Source organism: Sapajus apella, unplaced genomic scaffold (assembly GCF_009761245.1).
Source record: "Sapajus apella isolate SASKATOON/1434 unplaced genomic scaffold, GSC_monkey_1.0 scaffold6, whole genome shotgun sequence".
NCBI classification, from domain to species: Eukaryota; Metazoa; Chordata; class Mammalia; order Primates; family Cebidae; genus Sapajus; species Sapajus apella.
In genome coordinates, this window is record NW_022436946.1 from 27,159,096 (window position 1) to 27,172,612 (window position 13,517).

The window sequence follows — 13,517 nt, forward strand, 5'->3', positions numbered from 1 at the left end:
TTCTTAAATTAAAAATGGTGATGGAAACATAAGATCCAGATCCTAATTCTATCACTGTCTATGACGGGGGGCAACTGACTAACTTTTCATAACACATTTTCAATAATCTATGAAGCTCAGCAGCTGGAAGCAAATTAATAGATGTGTTTTCTGAATTTAAAAAAATTTACAGAAATGTTTCAAAAGACTAATTTTTAAGATTGCAATGTACATTTTGCATAAGAGACTTACATGTATATCTGACCTCAACCAAAGCATACCATATCCAGTTTTGCTTTCTCATTTTACAACTTAAGAGAATTGATGCAAAGCCAAATTAATCAATGCTATTAAAGGCAGTTACGAAGAAAACAAAACTAGTGACAATCTATGTGTAATTTATAGATATCTGAGAATTTTTGAGCTAGAAGGAATTTTAATCATCAGCTCATTAATAAAACAAAACAAAACAAAAAAAAAAACAAAAACACAGCTCCATTTTCAAAGATGTGTGTGTATAGGAGACCAGATTGCTGGTATGACTAATCATCTGAATAATTTCAAAATCCAGTCCAAAGCTCATGTCACTGGACTTCTAGGCCAAAACTATAAGATCACAGGGGTTTCCTTCATTTTTTTTCAAGAATAAACATCAGTTTCTAACATCAGATTACTAGTGGACACGGTGGTGTGATTTGTAAAGGAAAAGGCCCAGCCTCTGGTGGGGGGTGATATGGAAGAAAAAGGTAGATTTTCTGATATCCTTCTTTGAGAGCTAGGTCCTTATTGTGCTTAGGGGAAAGGGTTTTTCCTCCCAAATTTCATTTTATTGTGATAAACATAACACTTACATGAGATATAGGTGCTTAACAAATTTTTAAGTGTAGAATACAGTATTGTTAACTAAGATACAATGTTGTACAGCAGATCTGTAGAGCTTATTCATCTTGCTTTACTGAAATTTTATGCCTATTGATGAGTAACACCCTATTTCCTTGTTCTGCCATCCCCTGGCAACCACCATCATTCCACTCTTGGCTTCTATAAATTTGAATATTTAAAATGTTTCATGTACGTGAGCTCATGCAGCATCTGTCTTTCTGTGACTGGCTTATTTCACCTCAACGTTTATCCATGTTGTCATACTTAATAGAATTACCTTCTTTTTTAAGGTATGAATATACCACATTCATTTTCTTTATTCAATCATCTATTGGTGAACAATTGAGTGTTTCCACATTTTGACTGTTGTGAATAGTGCTGTAATGAACATGGGGGTGCTAATATCTCTTTGAAATACTGAGTTAAATTATTTGGAATAAATATCCAGAAGTGTGATGGCTGGATCATATCATAGTCTTATTGTTAGTTTAGAGGAAAGTTTCTGATTATAAGGTCTATGAGGAAAAGACACGTCCATTTATTGACCTTGAGTCTTGCTTAGAAGTCAATCTGTGTTCTTCTAAGACTTTATGAAAAAACTAATTTACTACATTGGTAAAGCCACCTTGCTTTGAAGTAGATAGTTGGGGTAGAGGAGACTTGGTTAAATGAGAATCCCAATTTGGAACAATAATAGAAGTTCCTTACTGAATGATGAAAGTTCCTTAATGATGTGATTTCCAAGTTGTACTCAGTGAGGTCTGACGTAATTTGTTTATTTGTTCTCACCGAAATCTCATGTTGAATTGTAATCCTCAATGCTAGAGGTGGGACTTCATGGAAAGTGTTCAGATCATAAGGGTGGGTTCCTTATGGCTTGGTGCTTTCTTCGTAACAGTAAGTTCTCACGAGATCTGGTCATGCCGGAGTGTGGCACCTACCCCCTCAACTCTCTCACTTGCTTCCCCTTTTGCCATTGGACATGACTGTTCCCCTTTTGCCTTCTACCATGATTGGAAGCTTCCTGAGGCCTCTTTAGAAGCCAAGCAGATGCCAGCACCATGCTTCCTGTACAGTCTGTAGAACTGTGAGGCAATTAAGTCTCTTTTTTAAAATGAATTATTCATTCACAGGTATTTATAGCAATGTAAGAACAGCTCAATACAGGCTCTAAATTCCATAACTGCCAAATTTCAATAATCATAATGTGTACTGATTTATTTATATGCAGAGATAATTACTAACTCGAATCCAGGGAGGCAGGACATAATTAAATCAAACTTGCCTGTGGAAGATGAGTAGACACTTGAAATAAGGTGACAAAGTAAGGAAACAGCCAATCAATTGGGGACACTTGTGAATGGGCCCAACCAATGAATTCTAGTAATGACATGGAAAAATCAATTCTAGGTTTTGCATTTCTGCAGTATAATTCTCTCATGTTATCTTCAAGGCTTCGGTAAAGTTTACTACGCACCATAATCATCCTAGTGATGTCTCTGCTTTGAACAATCAAGGAAAAATCCCAAGAACAATACTAAGAGTAGGTAGACCAGAGAAAACTGTAGCAGGCTCAAGAAGCTTTGGAAGACAGCAGAAGTAGCTATCAGAGAGACCAGAGCAGCGGATGAGAGGTGATGGGCAGCACACAGGATAGAGTCATAGAATCTGAGGGTTGTCAGAAACACTCTGTGTGGGTAATGCTAAAAAAGATGGTACATCCTGCAGTATAAAAGTTACAACTATGTTTATTGAGGCTTAAAGGCAAAATGACTCCTCAAGTTTAAAAAACCTACAGTTTTTAGATAATCTGTTCATTCAGAATATATGTAACAGATGAAAATGTATTTTTGTGAATTAAATACTTTAAATTATTTTGAAAAAATAATCTATGTACATTTAGATAATGGTAGCATTAATGTGACACTATTTATCTAGACACAGACACATGGCTTTGTGGGCTCCTCTAATAATTCTACAGAATAGAATCCCCATGTTGGCAAACACTGGATTGTATCATAAATCATGGCCCTACTGGTTAGCCCCCTGACACAACCATGTCCTTTAACAACTATAATTTTACTCTCTAACTCATAAGTCTTCCTCCACCTACCTTTAACTCCCCATTTCTTCCATTTAGAATTATAGACTATTCAAGCTAAAAATAAAAGTTTAGTGCTTATCTAATCTATTTCTTTCAGGTAGTTCATAGATATTGAAAGGCTAGATAACTATCATTGTCTACATGCAGTCCCAGAAAGCCTCAGCAATATACTTGGAAAATAGGGTGTAGAAATTTCTCAAGCTAGACTCCATCCTGAAGTTCAGTCAGTTGTTCAGTCTTGAGTTCTGGAGCAATCGTTTCTTGGCCTTTTGGCTAAGATCAAATGGAGTTCTGGAGTGAATATTGAGCACCGATAGCACACTACCTCTTGAAGGCTGTAGGCTGACATATAAGTGCGTTCTTCCCTAAGCCAAATCCAAGCCTCATAAGCTACATGGTGCGTAGTCCCATGGTAGAAAATCATTCTAGAGGGAAAAATTAAATATCACTCCTGAAAATTCTAAATCATTTTCAATGTGGCTGGAATGGAAAAGCATCATTTAATTAGCAAGTGCAATCAAGCTGTGACATTTAAAAATGAATTATGAAATATTTCTCTCCTTCCTTGGTACACTAAATGGTGATATATTATTCTTTATAGTTGCCATTTCCATTTGTTTTTACTTAATTGGTTTAATCCAAAAAATGTCAGTTAGGTAATTACCCCTCTGCTGTTTGAATCATCTTCATTTATTGAGCAAAAGAAAATTGACTTCAGAAAGGGAAATGCAACTACAATATAATACCAAGGGAAATATTATATCATTTTAATATAATAAAACAATATCTTATATGAGCAAAACTCAGTTTATAGGTGTAAAGAAATTCTCTTTTCCTGAATTCTAAAAAGTAATTTACCAAACAAATGATCAAATATAAATTAGCTAATCCAAAGTCACTTTCATTCACTTATGAATATATTAATTCATTTGAAAAGTGTCTATTGAGTGCCAATTATATGCTTGCCCAAACAATCTTATAATTGTTTTAATGGAAGCCAGTAGATGAGAAAAAACATTATAAAAACTATTAACATAAATCCATATATAATTACAAAGTGCGATAAGTTTTGGATAAAAAATTACGAGGTTTTATTTATATGAATGTATCAGGACCTGGCTCATTGATAGTACAAACTGAGATGTAAAGGAAGAAAAGTAGTTAGCTGGTATTGAGGTATGAAAAGAGTATTTCAGGCAGGAGAGATGAGTACATTTTAGGAACTGAAGGAACATCAGTGTGGGCAGAGCACAGGCAAGAAGGGAAAGAGTAACACGAGATGAAGTGGGTCAGTTAGTAGAGGCCACAGCATTTAGACATGCTAAGAATTTATTCTATCCTAAGAGCGACAGGAGGTCATTGAAGGATTTTAAGTGATAATATGACAATCAAAATGGAATTATAAAAAGGTCATTTTGGCTACAGCAAACTGAATGGATTGGATAAAAGGAAAAGTAAGTTTAAGAGATGAGTCAGGAGGCAATTGCAATATTTCAACTGAGGGATGGTGGTAGCTCAGACATGTTGGAGCTCAGAAAGCAATTCCTCAAAGTGAAAACTTCAGAAGCAGCCTCAGAAGCAAAAGTTTTTCTCTGATCCTGGCCTGCCTTCCTGTCTGGCAGTCCCATTGTCCCCTGAGGCTAGCTATAAAAACTAGAATCCCTCTTCCCCAAGGCAGGTTGCATAAACTTGAACCCCTTTTTTCCAAAGCCAGCTATAAAACCTAAAAATATGCTTCTAATCTTCCCTCTCCTTTTCTGTGTAAAAACTAGCCATAAAGAAATTATCTGACCTAACTCATTTAACAGTAGGTTGGACAAACTCCTCCATTTCAGAGAAGGTCCTGCCCCAAACCAGAAGGAAGGGATGCATACTCAGAGAAGCCCAGAAGAATCCAGACAGACAGGCCTTGCTGGGTTTCCCCAGTCAGATTATTAGCATGAGATCATACCAGTTTTGTCTAATCATATTTCTCTGTGGCTGTCCATAGTTTTTTGAACCCAAGCATAAAAATGGAAAATTTCCTCTGTATTTTTCGGTCTTCATTCTGAAGGCTCCTGTTCATTCACATTAAATAAATTTGTGTGCCTTTTCTCCAGTTAGCCTTTGTGAACTGATTTTTCAGCAAACCTTCTATAGAAAGTAGAGTTCATGTGTTCTATTTAACAATCCATAAAGTCCCAAGTTATTTGTGTTCTACAATTGACCTATTTTCACAGAATTATATGTGTCAGAGGAAAAAAGAAAGCAGAGTGATATAATAGAAGGTACATGTGGTTTGGTTTAGAATCTGTTCTGAACTTTTGGCTCCTCTACCTATTATCTAAGGGACCTTATACAAGGCACTTACGCTCTCGAAGCCTCAGCTTCTACCTCTTTGGAGTTCACAAAAGAATACCTCTCACAGCTGAGAAAATGAAGTGTGACAATGTACGTGATTCTCTCAGCATGTGGAAGGCCAGTTAATATTGAAAAGCCCCAGGACAGATCAGCTGATCTTATCACCTTGGCTCAGAAATAACACCTTCCATTTGAAACCTGTTCCTCCTCTTGGATTTTCTTGCAAGTGAACACCATGTAAATCCGCCCCAGAAACCCAGGACACATCCTTTTCTCTCACCCTCCATGATCAAGTCATATAAACTCTAGTCTCTAAATAGATCTTAAATCTGTGGATGGGTTGCCTTTCTCAACCTCTTTCACTATCCAAGATCACCAGCCTCTCTAGCTTAGATGCTCCTCTTCACTGAGTTTCCTGTCTCAGCTTTGTTGCCCTCCCATCCATCACCAGCCAAGCAGATCTTACTGTCTCAGCTCTTCAGTCATCCTCTTACATCAGGAAAAGCTCACCCAATTTCTTAACATGACCTGTAACACACTTCATGATCAACATTGCTTACTTCCCAGGCTTCTCTCTTGCTTCTCCTCTGTTCCCTTCTGGCCCAGCAGTTGAAAGAAACTACCCTTCATTTAGGACTTGTATCTCTCAGACATACTCCCTTTCACCTCCAGACACAGGCTGCTGCACGTTTGTGCTTCCTCCTGGATGGACTGCTCTTTTTCCAAGGCTTCTCTTCACTTGGGCAACAACTAATCAAAACTGAGGCCTTGGCACAGATAACACTTTGTCACTTGATGGTATCCCAAGTATGTAGAATTGGCTGTAACATGTATTTCATGCCACAGGAGTCTGGATTGCTGAGAGTCACACAGGTTGGAGGTGGTGGTGTGAGGAGAAGACACAGGCCTCCTGCCATGTGTTGTGGTGTCCCTCCTCCTCCATCATGCTGATGTCAGGCCTATTCATCTCCATTGCATTTGCTCTCTTCGTTAAGACTTAAAAACATTATTTTCATGTGTGTTCAAAATGTTGTACATTGATTGTGGGTTATGGGTTTAGTACCTACAACAAACCCAGTGTCACTTCCTCTCCAAAGCCTTCTTTGACTCTCCTTGTCAGTGGAAGTCATGGCTTCTGTGCTCTTGTGGCACTTGCAAACATTCCTGCAAGATTTTTCATACTTATCTCCTTCCCATGATGTTATGAATGGTTCTGAAACAAGGACTACTCTGGATTCATTTTACATCTCTGGTACCCAGGACTGTTCTTGGGACAGACAACCACTGAGTTATTTGTTGAACTTAATTCCACTCCAGAGCTGAAAAAAAAAAACTGAATGAGGGCAACCAAAGACATGCCACACACAAACACACAGAAAAAGATGCAAGTATGAAAAAAGAAAAACTAAGATCATGGCTCTGCCTTCTGGAGATACGGAGTTTAAGAAAAGGCCTGGCTCTGGCTAACATAAAGACCAAGAAGGCAATAGAGAAGTTGGTGCAACTATAGGAAAAGATGTCCACTCCAGGTGAGTACCAGCAATCCTTCAGTGGCCCTCCTGCATCTTTGAATTCAGGATGGAGAACTGGAATTGGGAAGGAAGACACTCTCACTTTCATAGAGCTGGACAACTAAGTGCACTTTCTATGGTCTGGAAGCCCAATATCAGCGCTAGAAAAGCTGGTTTCACAATGTTACAGGTTTTTAAAATGACAGGATTAAAGTCATCCAATTGTGATAGAAATGAAACTAAGCCTGGGACAGGAATCTAACTATTAGTCCTGGTTTTCTCCTGGGCCTTGGGCAAATCTCTGAATTTAATTCCCTCCTCCACAAAATAAGAGGTTTGAACTAGGTGATCTCCAAGGATGTTTTCTGGTTCAGGAAATCTGCAATTTATGGGCTTGATGCAGGGATTTACGTAAAGTACCTACATAGCCAAGGGTGAGAAGACAGTCAGTCTCATTAATGTATGTACAGCAGACATTCAAACTCTTCATTTTCTTTCTTTACTTGATCTGGACTAGCAGAAGCACACAGGCATGATTACATCCCTTCATCCATACATGGTAAGCAGCACAGCCAAAACCTTCTTTAACAAAAACTTGGAGATGCAGTGAAGCTGTGAAGCAGGAGTTTTCAAAATATCATAAGCAATGAGGCAGTTTTTTGAAAACACAAGTTCCAAGGCCTTGCTGCAGATCTGCTGCTAAATCGGGATCTCCAAGATAGAGCCCTAGAAATGGTATTTTTTATACAGCTCCCCTTTGATTTTGATTTGGCGATCATTTTTAAAGGAAAATTTGTGTTTCTCAAGGAGTAGCTTATGAATTACTTTCATATGAGTTATCTAAGATGCTTGTTAATAGCTGGAAGTGTGACCAAGAATCTGCATTATAACAATTCTTCCAGTGACTTTATAAACACCAATATCATCCATAATATAGTGTATATATGTTTACGAATAAAATCTTTACAAGGACAAAACCTCATGATCTAGAACACAATTTAGTAAAGATAGGAAATCATGATTGCAGTATAGGTTAATGTCATTGTTAATACTTAAATTTTTCATTTCCTTTAAGCTCCAAGACAATCCTGTGATATCAGAATGGTTACCCTAATTTTACTGACAAACCGAAGTGTTAGGAAGTTCAGGCAACTTACCCGGAATTACAAGATAAATAAATGTATGCATTAAAACTGAAAACGAATGCCACAAAGCTATGAAACAGCCTATATTGCTGCAAAATGTGTAGTTAAGCACTTAATACACCTTTTAATTAAACAATTGCTGAGGTCTTATCTGATGAAGCAAGATAAAATACATCTCAGTTCCTGTTGGTTCGTTTTATTAGCTGCTACACAAATGTTAATGTCATATAATAATCAAGATAAAGTGACTGTTTACTAAGCAGCAATAGTTCAGTGATTTCCTGGAATCATAAAATGATCTAAGGTAGTCATCATTTTAGTCAACAACCCTCAAACACAAATATTTATAGTTGTGAAGCCCAGAATTGTGCTGTCCGAGGTCTTATACAGCTAGTTAGGAGCCCACTCAGCTCCAGACCTTAGTTGCATGACTTTGTTTTACTGATCTTCTTTACACTGGGGTCCCCAATCCCTAGGCCAATCCATGGCCTGGTACCAATCCACAGCCTGTTAGTAACTGGGCCACACAACAGGAGGTGAGCAACAGCTGAGTAAGCAAAGCTTCATCTGTATTTACAGCCACTCCACATCACTCACATTACCACTTGAGCTTTGTCTCCTGTCAGACTAGTGGTGGCATTAGATTCTCATAGGAGCGTGAACCTATTGTGAACTGCACATGTGAGGGATCTAGGTTGTATGATTCTTATGAAAATCTAATGCCTGATGACCTGTCACTGTCTCCCATCAACCCCAGGTGGGACCATCTAGTTGCAGGAAAACAAGCTCAGGGCTCCCACTCATTCTATATGATGATAAACTATATAATTATTTCATTATATATTATAATGTAATAATAACATAAATAACATGCACAATAAATGTAATGTGCTTGAATCATCTCGAAACCGTCCTTACCCTCTCCAACCCCAAGTCTGTAGAAAAATTGTTTTCCGTAAAGCCAGTCCCTGGTACCAAAAATGGCTGGGGACTGCTGCTTTACACCATTGACTCTGTGTTCTTAAATTCAATATACTGATTATTTGCTTCAGTGTTACAATAACACTTCATTAGACATGAAGATTTTTTTCAGGGAATAAAACATAAAATGCTATCACTACAGATACATTTTTAGGACAAAGTTTGCTTTTTTTCTTTTTTCACTTATGAGTTCTTCTAAATTAATCTAATAAAATATTCATAAAAATGTGTGCTTATCTTTAACTCTGGTAAATTAAAAGAAAAAGTCTCCCAGATTCCTCATTCTTGAGTTGATCAATTTCAGATATAGGATGATAAATAATAGGCCTTTCATAATTATTATGAAACTGCATGGACCTTAGCTATTATGAGACCTAGCTTTGATTTTTTAAAAAATTTCAGTAAAAGTGGTCATATAAAATCTATATTAACTTTTAACAGAATACAGATTCTCCCTTTTCCTGTGGACCTTTTTGTCTTTTTTCTCATTGATATGACAAACTTTCTAAAATATATGGACATACATATATTTTCACAAAAGGAAAAAAGGCATCATCAAAGAGAAATTTCCAAAGAATAAACCAAATATTTATGAGCTATAGATAGATTTGGTGACGGTTTTCTAATTTAGGCTTTGGTTTATTTATTTTGTTGTTTGAGGAGTGGTAGATTTTTGCACATGTATTACTCTCATTCAAATTTTGCATACCACTTCAGAGTAAATATCCATTTCCTGTCAAGTGTTTTATGGTAGGAACGATTTCTTTCACAACATCAATATATAATTTCCTAAATAAAGAAGAAAAGGATACTTACAAATCTCTGCTTAAAATATGTTGTTTTTTTCTGAGACAGGTTTAAGAAGAAATTCTGGTTAACTTTCTTTCCTGAAAATTAAAAAAAAAAATACTGTGAAAAACCAGAAAAGGTAGCAATTCGGTTAATTAATCAAATTTTAATTATTTTTTGGCTTTTTAAAACATTTAGTCAAAACTGATAAACACTATGACTTGCCTGACTTTCTTGGGAAAAGCAGAACCTTTAATTCAATCGTAAAGTTTTCTGTTAAAAGTCAAAAGGGCTTTATTTAAAATAACAGTTATTAGTTCTTAGGATCATGAGCTACAAAATCCAGTAAATAATTGCTGCATTGATGCTGTTAGGGATCAATGTCAGGTTGAGAAAATCATCATGTAAAAACAACTGATCATTACAGGAAACATTTGTAGCCACATCAAAATAATTGTAGGAGAATACTTGGCATCATACCACCTTTGGAAGTTTGTAGAAATACATCACACGTTGAGTATATAATTACAGAGAATCTTGTGCACCCTTCGTAAGTGTCCTGAAGAATTGTACCAACATTCCCAGTTCCCACATAAGGATCATGTCAAAGGAATCTAATCATCTTGCTCTTGGAAATAAAAATAATCTACCTATGCATAATTCCTACTCACAGAATAGGCTTTATATTTCAGGGCTTGGCATCTGGCATAAAACGGGTGAAAAATAGGCTGGGCGCGGTGGCTCATGCCTGTAATCCCAGCACTTTGGGAGGCTGAGGCAGGCGGATCACGAGGTCAGGGGATGGAGACCATTCTGGCCAACATGGTAAAACTCCGTCTCTACTAAAATACAAAAAATTAGCCGGGTGTGGTGGCACATGTCTGTAGTCCCAGCTACTTGGGGTCCTGAGGCAGGGGAATTGCTTGAACCAGGAGGTGGAGGTTCCAGTGAGCCAGGATTGCACCACTGCACTCCAGGTTGGCATCAGAGAAAGACTCCATCTCAAAAAACAACAACAACAACAAAAAGAACAGAAGGGTGAAAAGTAATGGGAGTATGAACCATCAGTATGCACATTAACCACTGGTAGCAATAAGGCACTTTGCAAATTCCTTTCACCACACTCTCCCTGCCTTAGTTCAACCTCCCTTTCACTATTCCTGGGCTGTGGCAACAACGTCCTAATGATTTTCTTGTATGCATTCGTGATTCTTGCAAATTCATCCTTTACACAAGTATCAGGTGGAATTATTTCAAAGTAAATATAGTCATAATTATTCTATAATTAACGTTTATTAGCTTACCTATCACCTACAATATCAAGAGTCCACATCCCTTCACGTGGTACATGATGCCCTCCAAGAACTAGCCCCACTCTACTTCTCCCTTTTCACTCATGCCCAACCTGCACGAATCCTAGAGCTCCACAGTCACACTCCCCCAGTAGAATTCTGTGCTTTCTTTCTGTAGCTCCTATGGCTGAGTTTCTTTGCCTTCAATCTCCTCCCCATCCCCTTGCTAGTATGTCTTCTTCATCTACTCTGGGTCAACTTGGGCAACACTTTTCAGAGCCTTCTATGCCTCCCTCAGTCTAGGCAGGTTCCTCCCTGTGTGCTTTAAAACATCCTGGTATATATCTGTCTTTGTGCTTATCACATGCATTACACATTTTGGATTAGTGTCTGCCTTCCTGTTGCAAACACATTTTTTTAAGCCTTTTGAGGGCACGGACTGTGACTCATTTGTCTTGTCCCCAGCGCAGTGTCTCACAGATGGTAGGAGGAGTGCAATAAATATCTGTTGAATGTCAAGGTGCATTAGGTGTTTTTCAGACTTAGCGCTGCCTGAATGCATATTTTATCACCTTGGAAGAATTTTAAAATCAAAAGCAGACATCATTTTAACCTTGTTCCCATACTCAGGTTCTCAAATGATCTTTGCTCTTCCCCTCATTCTTTCCCTTGGACTTTTTCCTTCAATAAGTCCTATATGTCCAGAGCAAATATAAGGAACTAAGAAGAGGAAGTGAAATATAAATGAAGAATGATGATACAGAAAGTAGTAAAAAGATAAAAAACTGGTAAACTTCAAAACTTATATAATGTAATGTAAATATGGACTCCTAAATGACACGATGAAGGAAACAAAGTTTTGTAGTACTAATTTTTTTAACCATTTGGACACAGTTCTTGGCAAAGGTCTAGTAAAAACTATAAATAAAGTCTTAAATACTAAACATTGCTATTTGCATTTTTAAAATGCATGTTTAAAATATCCCTATAATTTTATACCCTTTCCATGGTTAATTTTTTTTTTATTTTACAGAAATTCACCTATCCCTGTCTATTGCAATATAACCAAAAAAATAAAAAATAAAAAAAATAAATAAAAGAAAGAAAGAAAGAAAGAGGAGTGAAATAGTTATTCTTTTCCTCTCCACTTCTTTGCAGTTTATGTTACATACAAATATGCCTATATGGTGGACTTTGAAAATATTCCATCCATATTTTTTTATTACTGACATACATAAAAATTCAGATTTAATGAGGATATGCTTAACACAAAAATACTAAAGGTTAAGAAACTGTCAGAGTCTACTCATCTTTTAAAATATCAATTATCAAATATTTTATTAACAAAAGTGCAGTAATTCTTGAAAAGGTTTCAAGAAGAGTAACATGCCCCTAACAAATACAAAAATAATTTTTGTATGTCCATATCTCCTATATATAAATATTTATCCTGTAAATTATTTCTATACTAATAGTCTATTATAACGTATTTGCTATATTATAATTATTATAAATGTCACATTAACATACAGTAAAAATAAAATATAAATAGGTATAATTAGATGTTTTCTCTCTCTCTCTCTCACTCTCTCTCTCCAGCTAATTATAACCTCCGCCTCAGTTCAAACAATTCTCTTGCCTCAGCCTCCCCAGTAGCTGGGGCTACAGGTGCACACCGCTACGTCTGGTGTTTCAGTAGAGAGGGTTTCACAGTGTTTCCCAGACTAGTAGCGAACTCCTGAGCTCAGGCAATCTGTCCGCCTCGCCCTCCCAAAGTGCTGGGATTATAGGCGTGAGCCACCAGGCCTAGCCAGAATATTTTCTTCCTCAGTTAATCCCTTAGCAGAAGGCCTATGTTCAAAATGGAGACAAGCAGAACTCTCTGGGTACCTCGGGTTTCAAAGTCTGATGCTCTATCCACTCTCCCTCCCTCCTACTCCTCTTCTCCCCTCAGGCAAAACTACATGTCAACACTGACACTTTAGAGCTGAGGCTACCAGGCTGGAGATGGAACTGTAGGAGCATTTCAAGAAAGATGTAATAACCTAGCAAAAAATATTAATCTTGGTGCTTGTCCATCCTCCTTTTCGATGGATTATCAGTCCTTGTTGCAGGGACTGGTGTCTCTGCATGTCCCAAGCTGACCCCAGTTGTAAATATAAATACTTAAACTATGAACTGATAGGATTTATGGTAGTTTTTGGTACTAGGGTTTGGTAAAATAATAAATTTTATTTTTTCTTCCAAATATGTGTTTTCTATCTTGAGTTTTAATTACTCAATCAGCCAACCATGTTAATATGCAAATAATATGCATAAAGGAGAAGACTCTATCAGATCTCAAGCACAAAATTTCAGGGGGTACCCAAAACCTCAGAAATCAAGATAAATAACATGTAAACACCAAACATTTTAAAAATAAAAATTTATGCAATGATCTATGATGAACAAAATATCAAAATTTTAAATATAGATTTAACCCTGAATTTGTATA

At 37.0% G+C, this 13,517-nt stretch overlaps 1 protein-coding gene across 3 annotated transcripts in view; it reads right to left on the reverse strand.

Annotated features, from left to right (window-relative positions):
• Positions 1-13,517, reverse strand: part of PKIB (cAMP-dependent protein kinase inhibitor beta) — a 108,611-nt gene that overhangs the window by 49,103 nt on the left and 45,991 nt on the right. For 2 of the 3 annotated variants that reach the window (XM_032274900.1, XM_032274899.1), the window contains exon 2: positions 9,759-9,829. The exons of the other annotated variant lie outside the window; for it this stretch is intronic. The gene's annotated coding sequence lies outside the window, so the exon portion shown is untranslated. The remainder of the gene's footprint in view (positions 1-9,758; positions 9,830-13,517) is intronic. 3 annotated transcript variants of the gene reach the window in all.